Consider the following 18,591-nt stretch of genomic DNA (forward strand, 5'->3'; position numbering starts at 1 on the left):
TGGAAGTTCTGTGTTTAAAGAGGGTATGGCATATGTGGCATTATCACGAGTCAGACCTTTATCAGGATTGTACTTGATTGAGTGTGATGAAACAAAGATTTGTGCAGATCTAGATTGTGTTAAAGAATACAATAGGTTAAGAAGAGAGTATGCTCCACATTTGCCTCAATATCCTCTGTTTGAAAAACGCGTGGTAGGCCGAAAAAGAAGAAATGAGAATAATTGCAGTGAGGTAGTAGCAAAAAGACAAACAGTAGATGAAACTGTAATTGTAAGCAGAAAGAAAAAGGATTCTGTTGAAAATGTTGGATTTCAGTTTGAAAACAGTTCTGGTGTCAACTGCTATGCTAATGTAGTGGTTAATGTTGTTTTTTTTCTTCAAACTTTACAAGAACAGATTGTTGAAAATCGGGATCAAAGATTCTGCTGTGTATTGAATTCTGTGTTTGAGAAATGTAGCAGTGATAGAGCAAAAATAGAAAGTGTTTCAGAAATTCGAAATCTTTTAGACATATGTTCGGGTCAAAATAAATTTTCACAGAATATTCAGCCGGATTGTCAGGAATTTTTAATGTATATGTTTGGTGTATTGGAAGATGAAGGTGTAGATGTAGAACATCTTTTTGGCCTTTCTTATCAATGGCAGCATGACTGCGACAATTGTAGTTTATCAAGAAGTACTAGAATAGACACTGAAAGATTTATATATTTGACTTTACCAGACTGCAAATCAGTGTCTTTTAATAATCTAGTTAAAGCAGCTGATCACAATATGGTGTGTACCCAATGTAAGTGTGCAATGCTGTCCACATTATTTATAAAAACTTATGGTCAGTATGTCATTTTAATGTTCCAACGGTGTAGACCTGATGGAACTAAATTGACAACTTCTATTAAAAATTTTGTGGCTTCTCAGTTATCAATTTCAGGAAGAACCTTTGCAACTGTAGCTATTATTTATCATGACGGTCCTTCGACAACATCAGGGCATTACACATGTTATTTAAAATGCCAAAAACGGTGGAAGCTATGTAATGATACTCATTTGACTTTCAAACAACGTTTGCCTTTTGACTTAAAAAATTCATACCTAGTGTTTTTAGAACCAAAATTTAAGTAAAGGTAATTAGCCTATGAAGACCGGAGCAGTTAATAAAAGTTAGTCTACTGTTTAAAATTATATTGTGAGTAAAAGTGATCAAGATAATATAAAAATTCTAGTTGTCATATAGGTACTGTAAGTGGATCTCATAGTAAGTGATATCAGTATTATAGGAAATGTTGAATATGAGTGAGCCAGAGATGGAAATATGAATATTTAAACATTGTGAAAATGTTGTATGAGCTTTTCTTTCAGAACGTCGGGAAAACGGTAATTTCAGAGTTTGTTTTGAGTAATTTGAAAACATGCTGATACATCTGACACTATTTGGCCTTAAGGAAAAGTGAAGGAATGAGCAAAGAGTCATGACTGAACACAAGGAGGAAATGAAAACATTGAAAAATATTTCAGATGTTCTTGGAGCTTTTCTTATAGAAAGTCGATGAAATTGAAGTTTTAGAGAACAGCAGAGTATTTTCCAACGAAAAGGACCTTCATGATGTACTATTTGGCTTAAAAGAAAAGTAAGTGAATCAAAGATTAGTGTACATGTGTGATTTTTAAGTTTATATGTTTTTTTTAAACACAATCTTTTAGATTGTGTTTTTTTTTCCCGCTGTCATATGATGAGTAGTTTGAACTCACTATTTTTAGTGAAATTCAATATATTCTGACAACAGCAAAAATAAACTATCTAACATGTTGTACAAGTTATTCTATAGTATGTATTGTGTAATTTAAATTGTATTCCCATTGTCTCACACTCACTTTCCTTTTTCCACCCTCTTTCAGCTCTCTTTACTCACTCACACTGTCTTTCTCTCACTCTGTTTCACCCTCGTTCCTTTACTCCACTTGTTTCACAACCCCTCATTCCCATTTAAACTGTCTGCATCCCCTCTCTCCCTTGCACCACTTTTCAGCTTTCAGTGTCTCTTCTTTATTTCCCTTTTCCATCTTTTCCTCTTTTGCTCTTTTAGTAATTCCTCTTTACTCACTCACCTCTTTTGTAGCACTCTGTCACTATAACTCACCCACTCTCTCTCACTTATCTTTATTTGCTCCTTTCTTTTGTCCTCCTCTCTGTTTTTCGTTCACTTCCTCTATGTCCTCAGTCCCTCACTCGCCTTGTGTTATGCTCACTTGTGTTTATCTACCTTCTATCATTTATCTTACAACAACTTCACTGCTCCTCTTTCATCGTTCTTCATCCCATTTCTTTTACTCCGGTTCCATTACTACCCCTCATTTCCTATTTTTCAGTGTCCTTCTCTTTACTTTCATCACTGAATCACATTCTCTCTGTTCCACTGCTTTAGTCCTCTTCCCCTCTCTTTCCTTCTTTTGCTCCCTTACTCATTTTCTTTTCCTCACTCATTGTACTCCACTTCACTCAGTCCTTCCCTTAGTCCCTCTGTCTACTAACTTCCTCACTCCTTTTCCCTCAATCCTTCTATATTATTCTCTCTCCCTTCATCCCTTCACTCTGTGACTCCCCTTCACTCACTCTCAGTCATCTTCCATTCCTCATTCTTGTAAATGCATCCTCAATCAGACTCCTTTCCTTCTTAGTCATTCCCTTTTTACTTACTCCTCTTTCCTGATTTAGTTTTGCTAACTCACATTCTTTTAGTATCTTTCTTACCTTCAGTTCATTTCTCTCTTCTTCTCTTCCTCTCTGTCACTGAATGTATCTGCCTTACTCTTAGTAATTTGCTCTCCTTCTATTTCTTTTTCTCTCTTTTTGTCCTTCTACATTACTTTATTTCCCTTTCTGTGTCCTTCACTCTTACTTTATTTCTTAGTACACTTTTATGATTTTTAACGTCTTGACTTGTCTCTTCTATTTTAAAATATATATTTTACTAATTATAACTTATTTTTTCTTCTCTCTTTCACAGATACAAAGTGTAGTAAAACATGTAATTAAATTTACATTAATTATATGGTAAGTGTGACTAAAAAAATGTAGTTTGTCATCACCCTTTGCTTTAACCTCACTACTATTCTCTCACCGTACCTCACTCCTGTTTCCTTACTCTGCTTCCCTCACTTATTCTTATCCTCCATGTTTACTCCTCTTTCCCTTACTCTCCTACCACATTCAACTTCTTTCAGTCCCCCTGCTTTACTTCCCTTACCCTCTGTTCCCTTCCTTTGCTCCCTCACTCATTCCCTTTCCCTTACTCACTTACTCCACTCCTCTCACTCCTTCTCTCAGTCCGTCTGTCCTCACAGTTCCTCACTCCCGTTCCCTCACTCTGTCTCTCTTACCGTCACTGTCTCTGTCCCCTCACTCTGTCACTACTCTTTCGTCATGCTCACTCCCTATAACTCACCCACACTCCCTCACTTACCTTTCTTTGCTGCTTCACTCAGTCCCTTTCAGTCACTCCTTCCTTTACTCTCTCTGTCCTTTCTCTCTGTCAATCCCCATGTCTTACCCTTATTCACTTATATCCACCGTCTTTCACCCCTCTTTACTTACACTCACTGCTCTTTTCTCACCCTCCCTCACCGCTGTTCCTTTACTCCGGTTCCGTCACTACCCCTCATTCCCCATCCTTTACCGTCCTTCCTTTTACTTTCAACACCCACTCACATTCTCCCAGTACCTCTGCTTTAGTCTTCTTCCTCTCTCTTCCCTTCTTTCGCTCCCTTATTAATTTTCCTTTTCTCACTTACACCCTATTACACCTTCTCTCTTTCTTACTATCTAATACACAGTCCCTCTGTGTTGCTCCCTCTAGCTCTCTTTCTCTTAACATCACTCTCTCTGTGTCCTTCCCTCATGCTCACTCCTTTATTTATTGATTTTTTTGGGGGGGGCGCGCCCCGGTGCGCGTACCGGTACGCGTACCCTGGAGAAAAAAGAATGACAGAGTTTTTTATAAATTGGAGGTAGTTCTAAAAAGAACTGTTTTTTTTATTCTTTTTGTGAAAATGTTTTACTTTTTTTGGCTTTTATGAACAATTTTATATTTTTTTGTAGTTTTTATGGGGACAAACAAAAAACAGGGAATTGTAAACGGCTCAACTGGAGCAAAAAAAATCCGAAAAAAATTAAGGTTTCTTTCTGCAGTTGTGGTTGTCTCCAGCATGGTTGATGAGTTTGATGCTTTGCTCACCATAGGAAATTGTAGTCCCACAAAATATACAAACTATTTTGTAATCTCCAAACTGGCGTTGGATGTTTGGGACCATCTCCCTTGTCTCTGGACCCAATGGAGTGGGTTGTCTGCTTTTGGAGGTGCTCGGAGAAGATTGGGGAGGGTTTCTGGTCAGTTCTCTGAACTCTGCCGCAGCATAGTTGTTAGAGTGCCTGCGTTGCATGTGGCGAAGCATTATATGGTTCCCAAATGAATATTTTTTGCAGGGTTCCCCCTGGAAAGTACAGTGCCACAGATCAGACATGTCACTTTTGGCGCATTGACTTTCTTTTGGTCCTTTGGGATTTTAAAAAACTCCCACACAAAGTGCTCCTTCGGTTTATAGGGGATATTATCTTCCGGCTGGACCCACCCCTCCTCCTCCTCCTCCTCCTCCTCCTCTTCTTCTTCACCACCAATGTGGTGTTGTGGTGGTCCTTGTGGTGGTGGTGGTGGTGGTGCAGATGCTCCTGCTGCTGCTGCTACTGTAGCCATTTCTCAATGAATAGAAACAGGTCTTCCTCACTCAAAGAACAAAGTGAGAATGAGGAAAAAAGGTGGGGGCTTTCATCATTTGGAAAACAAAACTGTTCTGAACCAATGAAAAGTGTTATTTTCAGGTCACATGACCCGGCGCGCTTACGCTACGCGACCCGGGGCGTGCCCGGCTGCGCGCCCGGGGGTACTTACGTAGCGCGGTCGTATGCGCTCAGGCGCTTCCTGATGCACTTACGCTGTGCGTCATAAGACGCATCACGCGTCTACGCGATACGTCACAATGATGTTTTCGTTCGCGGAAATAGCGCTAACGGGACGCTCACCGGTACGCGCACCGGGGCGCGCCGCAAGACTGTGCTTACCGGCGCGCTCACCGGTACGCGCACCGGGAGCGCTCTAGGGCAAAAAAATTAAAAAAAAGAAACATGAACAATATACATAAAAAAATAGTATTACATAAATATACAATATAGGATTCATTATAAAAAATATTATATTTCATAGCTATAGAAATTAGCTATTAAAAAACCTATGAAATTCACTGAAAAAAACATAGGTTTCACACCAGTTATAGTTAGGAATTAGCATTTAAAAAACCTATTAAATTCACTGAAAAAACTATAGGTTTCACACCAGGTATAGTTGGCTGAAAATTTTACTGACATAAAACCATTGAAATTCCCATGTTATAGTTAGTTGGACTCACTATAACTCGCGCGCCCGCAATGCACTGCTGATGATGTCACATATTACATCATTCATGACATGGTTAGTGACATCACTGATGACATCACTGATGACATCTCAAATGACATCACTGATGACATCACTGATGACATCTCAAATGACATCACTGATGACATCTTCCATGTGATAATACAATACACCTCCTCACACTCTAATCTAACACATGATACACCTAGTGTTAAATACAAACTACCATTCCTGAAACCATTGACACTGTAAAACCACTTACCACATACGCACTCACTGATTTCTAGGTCTACACACACATCCACTCATTCACCCATACAATCTTTCATACATACAGTCACTCATAAATCCAAGACCAACATATGCACTCATACACCTATACAGAGACTCACACACTGCCACTCATCCATGGAGTTCCTCATACACCTAGTCAGTCATGTAAATAATCAATCACACTCCCATTTCCACAACTATGCAGTTATACACACAAAACTTTGCTTATTTAAACATAGACTAACACATACTTACTGTCTTTTACAATCACTGATACAAGTACATATTGATAGATACAGTCACTTATGCAATCACAGGCTGTTATATATATTCATTTATATATGACAACTCTCACATGCAGCAGCTTACACAACAACAAACATAATGATGCACACATTCAGACAGTTTAGTCACTAACCCATGCATTCACTAAGACACATTTAATCACTCACTCATACAGTCAGTCACGCACCTACTAAATCCTTCATCCAGACACTCATACATACACTCACTCTTCAATATTTAAAACATATTTTAACTTTACAGAAACACACAGACACTGGATGATGTCATCAGTGATGTCATCAGTGATGTCAATTGAGATGTCATCAGTGATGTCATCAGTGATGTCATTTGGGATGTCATCAGTGATGCCATCAGTGATGTCATTTGAGATGTCATCAGTGATGTCATCAGTGATGTCACTAACCATGTCATGAATGATGTTAAATGTGACATCATCAGCAGTGCATTGCGGGCGCGCGAGTTATAGTGAGTCCAACTAACTATTACGTGGGAATTTCAATGCTAATTCCTAACTATATATGGTCTATAACCTATGGTTTTTTCAGTGAATTTCATTGGTTTTTTAAAAGCTAATATCTATAGCTGTAAAATGTATTCTTCTTTAAATCCAAAAATATATTTTATATGTTTATTAATAATTTTTTTTTTAAATATTTTTTTTGTTTCGCTCCCGGTTCGCGAACCGGGAAGCTTTCCGTTAGCTCAATTTGATGCCGCGACCCGGTCCGCGAACCGGTAAACGTTCCGTTAGCGCAACTGCCGCGTTAGAAATCAACATCGTGACGCATCGCGGAAGCGCGACGTATCACGTTGTCGCGTAATGCGTCTTATGACGCGCTGCGTTAGCGCACCCGGAAGTGCTCCGGTACGCGAACCGAGGCGCGAACCGAGGCGCGAAGCGCAGCGACCCGGAAGCGATCCGGGGCGCGTTCCGCAGCGCGTAACATAAGCGTGAGAGGTCATGTGACTTGTTAATAAAACTTTTCATTGGTTCATTTCACTTTTGGTTTCATAATCATGTAAGGTTAGGTCAGGTGACCTAAAAATAACACTTTTCATTGGTTTAGAACTATTGTTTTTCCCAAATGATGAAAACCCCTCCTTCTTTCCTCACTCTGACTTTCATCTTTGTGAGAGGAAGACCTTTATTCATAGTAGAGCAATGGCTTCAGTAGTTGCTTCAGCTGGTGCACCCCCACCACCACCTCCACCTCCTCATGGGAAGAGAGGACCACCTCCCCAGGTCATCACCAACACAGAGGAGGAAGAGGAAGAACTAGAGGAAGAGGAGAGAGAAGGACCACAGTTCTTGGAAGAGGTGCCCCGGGTTTCCCATAGGAAAGCCAGTTTGATTTGGCAATTTTTTTCAATCCCTCCAGGACAGAAAAAAGTAAATGCGAGGTATGTCACCTGCCTCATTTGCAAAGAGAAATTATGAAGAGGGACTGATAAAAAGTATAGCTATGGGAACTATACCATGCATCGGCACATGAACAGGTGGCATCCACTGAATTACAGCCGGGCGGAAATACGCGACATGGAACAAAACCCAACAGCAACTCCTGTGGCCAGGTCAACATCGTTAATATCATTGACCGCAGCAGAGGCACGGGAAACCGTGCCAAACATCCAGGAGAATTTTGGGCATATGAAATATACTTGTCTGCACTGCGGTGCATTGATATCATGTGGTAACATGAGTATTAATTCAATAAACCTAGCTTATAACAATCATAATTGCCCTAACCGCCCCAGACAGTAATTTTTTTTTTGCTCCTGTTGAGCCCTTTCCAATGTCTGGTTTTTGTTGTTTCCCCCCCCAAAAAAACCAAAAAAAATATAAAATTGTTCAAAAAATGCAAAAAAAACAAAAAATGTTCAAAAAATAAAAAAAAAATATAAAACAACAAAAACATTTAAAAAAAAGTTCTTTTCAGAACTACCTCCCCTTTCAAAAAAAATTGCTAGAATGTTTAGCACTCTGGCAAGCTCTATTTCTTTTAGTTCGCTTCCCAGTTCGCTTCCCGGTTCGCGAACCGGGAGCGAACCAAAACATATATTTTTTTTTTTTAAAAAGAAGAGTAAGTATAAGGAAAGTAAACAGAGAGTGATGTTAAAAGAAAGACAGCTATAGGGAGTAAACCAGAGATACTGTTTAATAGATCTATTTACCGAAGAAAAAGACGGAAGAGGGTATACTTGTGGAAAACAAAATAGATAAGGAAGTGAAAGAAAAAAAGAGAGTAGAACAATAACAAAGAAGAGTTTCTTGGAGAATGTAAGTGAATGTTCAAAATAAGATTAAAACATGGGGAATAACAGAGAGAAAAAATAGAAAACAGAAAACAAAAAATAACAGAAAAAGATTAATTAAAACAGCAAAGAAATGTAAATAACATAGAGCCATATCATCAACATAGGCAATAAAAGTTTTGCAGCTTTTATCGGCAGAAATATGTCACCAAAGCCGCTTTTGCGGCAGAAAACTGCCGCTAAAACCACTTTTGCACCAGTTTTCTGCCAATAAAAACAGCAATAATTTTATTGGCTGTGTTCATAATATGCCCCTTAGTGTGCTTCAACTACACAGAGAAAGCATTATGAACAAGTAGTGAAAAAGTGATCAGTCAAAGACACTAAGAGTAATAGAGACGGAGTGAGTGAACAAGAGTGAGGAACTATGAGAAGAGAGGGACTGAGAAAAAGAGTGGAAGGAGTTGAGTAAGTAGGTAATAGAGAAAGGAATGAGGAAAGTAGCAAAGGCAGGAAACTGAGGGTTAAAGAAATGAAGCTGTGGAACTAATAGTATGTGAATGTGATAGAAATGTAACGAAAAGAATACAAAACATTTACCTTATAATTGTCGTTAAATTACTCACTTTTTGTTTTTATACTTTCAATCTGTGAAAGAGAGAACAAACATTTGAAAATATTAAAACATGTATTTAAAAATTACAAAAGACAAGGGAAAAGATTGAAGGACAAACAGTTTTTCAACAACTTTGACACTGACAGAAGCTTCTGCTTCTCCAGGCCCCCTACACAGTCCTAAAGATATACATTTTAAACTAACAGTATCTTGATGCAGATGAAGTGAGGCCTATCTTAAAACATGGTGCATCTTTTGCACTGCTGTTGTCGCAAGACACTAACATTTTAAATGATTGCTTCAGGATGCCAATAAGATGTGTCCTATCCAGAGGTTTGTTTGAGGTGAGACCTACTCAGGGTTCCAAATGAAATTTCGAGTTGTTTGAAGAGAACAGAGGACATAATACATGTGAAGGCCTACCAATGAAGTAAGTCATGTCCACTTCACTCTTGAACAAAGGCCAGACCTCTTCTGTGTCCGTGGACAGACCTAAACTTCATCTGCACAATGTCATTCATAAACTTAGGAAACACAGGTGATGTAATTGAAAAATGTGGAGTTTCTTTTCCTCATTTCACAATCACATCACCTGTGTTGCCTTTGCTTAGGTATCTCATAGTGCAGATGTAGTCCAGCATATTAAACAGTACCTAGAAGTGCAGCACTGCATGCAACAACTTTGACACTTATAAAAGCTTTTGCTTCTGCATGCCCCCTACACAATGCTAATTATATACATTTTAAACTGATGGTATCTTGCTGGAGATGAACTGAAACCTATCTTGCAACATGGTGCATCTTTTACACAAAAGTGACCCACAATGGAGCAAAAGAGGCGCACAGCCACCATAAATCTGACCCTAACATTTTAAATGATTGTTTCAAGATGCCAATAAGGTGTAACCTATCCACAGATTTGTTTCAGGTAAGTCCTACTCAGGGTTGCAGATGGAATTTAGGTTTGTTGAAGAATACAGAGAAGATAATACATGTGGAGGCCTACCAACGAAGTGAGTAATGTCCACTGCACTCTTGAACAAATGTCAGACCTCCTCTGTCTCCAGGAACAGGCCTAAACCTCATCTACACAATGTGGTGTGTAATGTTAGGAAACACAGGTAATATAATTGAAAAACATGCAAATTTTTTTGCTCATTCCACAATCATATGACCTGTGTTTCCTTTGCTTAGGTATCTCATTGTGGAAATGTAGTCTATCATATGAAAGACTACGTAGAATATGAGCACTGTATGCAAGAACTTTGACACTTACAGAAGCCTCTCCTTCTCCATGCCTCCTACACAGTTCTAAATGTACATCATAAATGGAAACAGTACAGAATTAATTATACATGTTAAATGGTTTATTTTTGCTGTTCTCAGAATGTATCAAATTTCACTAAAAACAGTGACTTGAAGGTATTCATCATATAACAGCGGGGAAAAAAAACACAATCAAAATGATTGTGTTTAAAAAACCCATACAACATAACAAATCAGAATTCAGAACTCCTTAAAGTTAACTTACTTTCCATGACGTCAAAGGATGTCCTATGAACAGCTTACACTCTGTTGTGCTGTTATTACTTTCAGCCCGCCACTTTCTGAAAGAAAACCTCCATCGTTTTGAAAAACATGTTACATACAATAAATGACTTCTTGCTCTCTACCACAAGTTTCCACAAGGCCAAACCTTGTCAGAGCCATTTATAACTCTTGGATTTCTTGTAAGCCAATCCCGTCATTTGGCATTTCCGCAACTTTCAGAATTAAAATGTTGAAGATCATTTTCACAATCCTGGACTAGTAATATCTTCCCCTTCTTCCTCAGTCATGTTCTACATTTCCTATGACACTGATACTGCTTACTATGAAGCAGACTTACACTACCTCTATGACTACTACAATTATTTAATTCTCTACATCACTTTTAATCACAAAGCAATGTAAAACAGTAGACAGCATTGCAGACTTACATTCCCTCTACTCTATGTTTTGATTGGCTGCTTCAATTAGCTTATAAAAAGAAATAGTTTTTCTGAACTCATTCAAAGTGCACTTATTTCTCCATGACGTCCAGTCTTATGGTTAGAAGTTATGTCTCTGAACTACACTTATCCTCAAGGCCAAATCGTGTAGGAGCCATTAGAACTTCTTGAAATTCCTCAGAGCACATCCCGAGATTCTTTCCCTAAAATTTTGGTTTTAAAAACACCAGGTAAGAGTTTTTAAGGTCATACGGCAATTTTTTTTTGAAAATTAAAACAGAATCATTGCAGAATGACCAGCCATTTCTAGACTTTAAATAAGCTGTGTAATGTCCTGATGTTGTTGAAGGACCGTCATGATATATAATTGCTGCAGTTACAAAAGTCCTTCCTGATATTGACAACTGCGAAGCCACAAAATTTTTAATTAAAGTTGTCAATTTTGTTCCATCAGGCCTACATCGTTGGAACATTAAAATGACATACTGGCCATATGTTCGTATAAATAATGTGGACATCATTTCAGATTTACATTGGCTACACTCCATGTTGTGATCAGCTGCTTTTACTAGCTTATTAAAGGAGACTGATTTACTGTCTGGCAAAGTTAAATATATAAATCTTTCTGAGTCTACACTAGTAGTACTTGATACCCTACAGTTCTCGCAGTCATGCTGCCATTGATAAGAAAGCCCAAACAGCTGATCTACATCTACACCTTCAGCATGCAATACATCAAGCATATACATTAAAAACTCCTGACAATCTTGCTGAATATTTTGAGAGAATTGTGTTTGGCCTGAACATCTGTCTAACAGATTTCGAATTTCAGACACACTTTCTATGTTTGTTCTATCAGTGCTACATTTTTCTAAGACAGAATTTAACAAACTGCAAAATCTTTGATCAGAATTGACCACAATCTCTTCTTTTACATTTTCTAGAGAAAACAAAACATTAACCACTACATTAGCATAGCAGTTGACACCAGAACTGTTTTCAAATTGAAAACCAACAACATCTTCAACAGAATCCTTTTTGTTTCTGCTTATAATTTCAGGTTCATCGACTTTTCGTCTTTTTGCTACAACCTCCCCAGTATTGGTCACATTTCTTCGTTTCCGGCCTACCACACGTTTCTCAAACAAAGGATATTGAGGCAAATGTGGCGCATACTCTCTTCTTAACCTATTGTATTCCTTAACACAATCTAGATCCGCACAAATGCTTGTGACATCACACTCAATCAAGTACAATCCCGATAAAGTTCTAACTCGTGACAATGCCACATATGCCATACCCTCCTTGAACACAAAACTGCCAATATTCACCAATGCACTGTCTACACTTAAACCTTGCGATTTATGGATTGTCACCGCATATGCCAAGCAAACAGGAAACTGCTTACGGCGAACATATAAGTCTTTTACAAGCAAAAATCTAGCAGAACAACGACCAATTAGCTGTACTTCCTCAATGCCATCAAATTTAATTTTTAAAAATTCAATTCCATCTCTATTTCTGTATTTTACAAAATCAACAACATTACCCATTGATCCATTTACCAGACCTCTTTCAACATGTAAATTCCTTCTTAAAATTATACGGCAGTTCAAGCACACATTCAGAGTCTTTTCAAAACCTGTAGTTTTAGATATACTCTTCTCTAATGAATCCAATTTTGTTTTCAGATTCTCAGACAAAATAATTGTTGATCCCATATGCTCTACTCTGTCAATAGCTTCCAGTTTCACAATCTCTTGCTTTTCTAAATGCAACATTTTGTTGTTGAATTTGGCACATTCTGCAAGAGTTGGCATCAAACATATTCCAGATTTCTTCTCAGTAATTTTCTGAAAAATATTCTCAGGCACAACATCTTGTTCTGGATATAAATTTGACAGTAATCGTGCATGTAAAGCTTCTTTCCCATGCTCGGTCACTTTTCCAATTCTAACATCTTGTAGAATAGTCTTGTAAACTTCATCCTTCGCCTGACGCATATTTTCATGCAGTTCAGCATAATTGAAGTTTAACCATATATTGACGTTGCCAATGCTGCCTAGGCACTTCCTGGTATCTTCATGCGTGAGCATTTTGAACACAGGTTGCCCTTTCACTGGTGTCAGCTGCAGAAGATCTCCGAAAACAATGATGTGTTTGCCACCAAATAACACATCATACTCTGTTTTGAGAACTTCTTGCATTCTCAAATGCACAAAGGCAAGCATGACATTGGAAACCATGCTTACTTCGTCAATGATAAGAAGTTTCATTTTCCTCAAGATTCTTGAAACTTCAAAACAAGCTCCTCCAGATAGCTTGTGATATTGTAATTTGTTGTCATGCTCCACTGGCAGCATCAGTAAACGATGTAAAGTAATCCCTTTAATGTTATGTGCTGCCAGTCCAGTTGGAGCGGTGACAACACAAGACAGCGATTACTCTGTCCTTTCCTGCAAATAACATGAAATTGCTTTAATAAGGAAACTTTTTCCAGTTCCCGCTTCTCCACTCACGTACAGTCGGACAGGCTTCAACGACGTACATGAGCACTCTTTCTTGTCATGACTTAATCCATGATCAATTTGCATGGTAACTTCGTCATATATTTTCCTCTGCTCAACGTTGAGTTGTCTTTCCAACTCTTCTAAGTTAACCGCATCCTCCTGAGCATGTGCCATGGCTCTTTCCACTTCATTCATAGCAGTGGCAGCTTCATTTTCGATAACAGGTCCTCCTAGTGGATCCTGACTCAATGAAGCAGAACTCTGACTGTCCTGAGAACTGTCTCTGGCAATCTCGGCTGCAATCATTGCTTCCTGCTCAATTTCCGCATTCAACATTTCTACATATTTGGGAAAAGCAGGACATTCTATGTTCTCCTTGGCGGCATTGAAAGAGTCTTCGTAACAGAGAAAATCTCCAAGCAGTTCCTCTTCTGCACGCCAAGGCTTGAAAAGTTGCAAAAGTGCTAAATAGAAAAACTCCTTTTTTTCAGGAGATTCGCCACTCAATTTTCGATGGTTTACCAAGTGGCATTTTCTTTGCTTGACCAGACATCCCTCACTTCCTATTACAGCATACACTCCTTTCTCAGTATCTTCTTTGATGTTCCTCTTGAATATGTAATTTTGAAGAACCTCATACAGACAAACATTCTCGAGGTGAATGCTTCGATTTGGATAATATGTATCCAACATGTTGGTCTTCAAAATGTCGGTACTGTTTGGCTCCTTTTCCGCCAAATACTCAATTTCCCGCACAGGTTTGAGAACTCGATTACGCGTTGCAGCAAGACCAAGACTCGCCCAAACGATACTCCTGGACTTGGCATAGAGACTTGCTGAAGACAACCGGTCAGAACATTCGTACGCTCCAATTTCTCGATGCGACAACATCTTCAGACTGAAACTGTACAACTTCTTGCTGAGGCTCTTTTCATGGGAAATGTCCTCCCACATATCCTTCAATTCTGTCTTCTCTTTTTTGGTGATGTAAGACGTCACATACCGAGCCACAGCCATACAGTTATCAGCCACAAACTGTATATCCATGTTAGCATTCCACATGGACAAAATCACCGGGTTGTAGTCGTTGATGTACTTGGACTCTTCGTTCCTCTTCAAATTGTATGTGTTTTTAGGTGATTTCTTCATCACATTATGTCGCAGCGAAGACATCAAACTGTTTACTCTTCCTTTAGAAATCACCGGTCGTGGAAAGCCGAAACGACATTTGGTGTAGAACTTGTCCTTGTTTCGGAATTTACGACGACAGTACTTTCCACATCGGTCTCTTTGGAAACGCAGAACTTTTTCTCTTAGGCTTTTCTTCTCCTTTGCGTTTGGAACAGCACACGTAGAATACTGTTGTATAAAACTCATCACTGAGTCTTCTGGATCCGTTCCAAATTTAGGTGCATCCTTGATCCACAGCAACATATGTATATGAGGAGCACCTCTTGCTTGGTACTCCTTTCTCCAGAAGAAATCCAACACCTCTCCAAGAGGTGGATTCTTCTTATTCATGATGAAAGACATCATAGCTTCAAATCTATGATTGAAGTACCTACATACATTGACTGGATCCAAAGAGCACAGTTCTCCGGGTGTCTTGAATTCGATGTTTTCTACGTTAGCATTTGCCTCTCGTAGAAATTCAAGTAAGTCTTCCCAGCCATACTCGGCACAGCTCAGAGTGAGGAACCATGTGGGAGTTCCTAAGTTCCTCAGCATACATTTTAAATCACCATGACGACGGTACCAGTACTCATTAGTACCACGCTGACACGCCATGAGATTAATCAGGTGAGAATCCAAAATACTGTCTTGGACATTGACTTTATCCATAAAGTCACTTGCCGAGATGTTTTGCATGTGTATACCACTTTTCAAGATGTGGTTCACTGCATATGACAGTCCAGACAGATCGCTTTCAAACAGGAGATGAAACAAATAAGGAATGCATTGTCGAAACCTAGCATCTCCTGCATACAATCGCAAAGTCCGGTATTCAGAAGCAGGAATTTGATGAGGTCGCTCATCATATCTTCCTCCCTGACCTGTTGGAAAAAGCTGTGGGAAACACCGAGCTTCCAAACTTTCCTCCCAAACACTAATGGGACTCCCTTTGGCTTGTTTCATTTGAAACAACTCAATAGCATTCCCCATGACTTCCTTGGAATGCAAAGGATGAACACTATAATGTTCATATATTTCTTCACTAGTAGAGGGTTCTACTTTCTCAATTTGACCAGCACACAAATCGCTATCCTCTTCCTCACTTACTTCCTCTTCTGCAACATATACATTCTTATAGTATTTATTATTTTTTTTCAAATACAATGTTGCCTTTTTAACTTTCCTAACATCCACTAAATCTTGCCATATTTTCTTATTCTTTGTCGGAACCCCATTAACTAAGATAACCAGAGGTTCCTCTTCCACTTTTTCTACTCCAATTGTGTTAATGTTTTTCTTCAAATCTAGAGGCAAATAAACAACTCTTCCCTTTAATCCTCTCTGTAAATCTGATGGAGGCAATTTCCCTGTCTTTGGCTCCATTCTTACAATAGCCTGAAAGGGATGGATACTTTGAATCAAAATAGATTCATAAGTATTTAAATCCTTCAATTCAGAAGGAATCTCAACCAATTCCAGATTATTATGAACTGCTCTAGCAGGCATCTGGTTTTGATTTAATTTGCAACAACAATAAGTACACACACGTTGATCCAATCCCAAATCAAAACAATTTTCTGCCATCAAGTATGTTGCGAAATCCTTCCATTCACTATTATTTTCCCTTTCACTTTTTGCATATAAATCCACTAACTTAGTCTGATTCTTATAATAAGTGCGTCGACAACACACACAAGTGAAATTTGGCCTCTCACTTGATTTGACCTGAAACGTCGCAATTTCCCTCTGGAAATTATCTGTACTGGAAACCTGTACACTATCTTCCACATTACCCGCTTCTTCTTGGTAAATTTCAACATTCTCCTCTTTACTTCCAAAGTAACAAAACTCAATTTCTTCACATATATTCTTCACATCTATTTCAGAACCATGCAAAAGAGCAGCGCATAATTGTTTAAGCATAATTGCTGGACTCTTAGCATAATACAACATTCTAACTAATTTCCTCACTTTATTATGATGCACTGCTAGCATCCTGAAATGATGAAAAACACTCTGGCATACTCTCCTGGAAAGACAAGCCAGTGAATGACCATGCAAACCTGTCACTTCTCTCACTCTGCAAGGATCTAATTCTTGCAACAACCTCATTTTCTGCTTCAAACTTTTCTTATTAAATGACCGTACAAAATCACAAAGCAAATTGATGGAATCCTGTCGCACACTGCAAATACTACTACACTTCCAGGTGTACACAGGACCCTTAGCACGTCTTCCTAAAACCTCATTACCTAACACCTCTTCTGCCTCTGTTGTCACAAGTTTTTTCTTTTTCAACTGGACAACCATCTTTCACTTCATAAGCACGACCACTGGTGTCAACTGCATGCACCAAATCATTATCCTGGAAATAACTCTCCTCATTAAAAAATGCCTCACAGCTTGAACTATGCATCCATTCTCCAGAAAAAACTTCACAAAAATTACTACGATTAACTATTCTCTTCCATCTACTATTTCTTTTGAAATCATAAATTGCCTTGTTTAGCTTCCTAATTCTATTGATTATCAAAATAAATAACTTACGTTTAATTTCAAATGCCTGATCAATAACTTTCTCAACTTTTTTTTTTCTCTTATAAAAAACCACTTTCTGTTGACCTTTCTTAATATTTTTTAACAAATTGCCAATTATCCTGTTGCGGAACATTCGTTTACGAATGTCCCTAAACTGTTGTTTCCTTCTACTATCATGCACAGAGTTATCTCTTGCTCTAGCAGTAACATTTTTCATTGGCCTTTCCTTTCCGTTTGAATTGCTTCTCTTTTTCTGGACTGAAACATTTTCTGTAGTAATATTTTTTTTACTACAGATATATCTTAGGAATGTTTTTGTACTCTTACCCGGTGCTTTCTTGGTGACTTGACAAATCTTTTTGTTAGAGGACTGCTGCTTTTTTTCATTAACCTGCTGTCTTTGACGTTTTGCAGCCTTTCTCACTCTTTCTTTGGTTGGCATGCTGAAATCTTGAAATGATCTGCAGTTGAATCTGTGGTAAAATATAATAAAAAATGTTATTAACCACTATTACCCAACAGTAAATCAATAACAGTAATCAAAAACTTAAAACACTACTTGACATTTTTACATAGAAGATTTTTTAGTGCTTGGCAAATTTAGAATACAGAAATAGCAGAAAAGAAATGGAATTTATATTCATGTTACCTGTGCTATTTTATATGTGAATCTGATCTAATTTTATGAGCATATTTTAATATTTTATTGAAGACACTACACATAACCTGTTTTTGAAGGTGTCTTTATTTTTAAATTAAACGGTTTACATTTTTACTTTTTATTTATTATAAATTTTTAAAATAAATGTTTATAGTTCCATAGGCTCAAGCACGTCAGCTTCCCATCCTATGTCATATAATTCGGACAAATCTGCATCCTCATCACGTTCTTCTTCATCCTCAGGATTTAAATCATCCAAGGGATCAACATCCACTGATGTTTCAATTACGAGTTCAATGATGAGGTCAAAATCAACTGATTGCTGATTGTCGCTCATGTTGATGTTGTCTTTATCTTTAAAGAAAGATAACAACAATGAGATGTTGCAGAGTAAGAGACAAATCTCAGAGATTATAATAGTAAAATTGTTTAACAAGAGTAACATTTTGCAGCTATTATATAGCCATGTCCAACGATGCTGAGCAGGTGAAGCCTATGTCTAATTTTTCAGTGAACAGGACTCATCTCTTCTTAACCTTGGATAAGCCTCACCGACTCTGTGTCCCCTGCACATACTTAAATGTAAAGGGGCAGATTTATGTTAAATGGCACATCCCCAGGCATGCACCAGTTAACGTGCACCGCTGCTCTGCCACTCATGGTGTGCCGCATTTACAATCAGATAGGAGAAAGCTACGTCAAAACCCTGCGCCTGCTTGAAGCAGGCATAGGTCTTGACACAACATTGTGGAGATGGGGCACCCCTGAGCCTTGCTGGAGCTGCATCACACTTGCGATACAACTCCA

Source organism: Lissotriton helveticus, chromosome 7, assembly GCF_964261635.1.
Source record: "Lissotriton helveticus chromosome 7, aLisHel1.1, whole genome shotgun sequence".
Classification (NCBI taxonomy): Eukaryota; Metazoa; Chordata; class Amphibia; order Caudata; family Salamandridae; genus Lissotriton; species Lissotriton helveticus.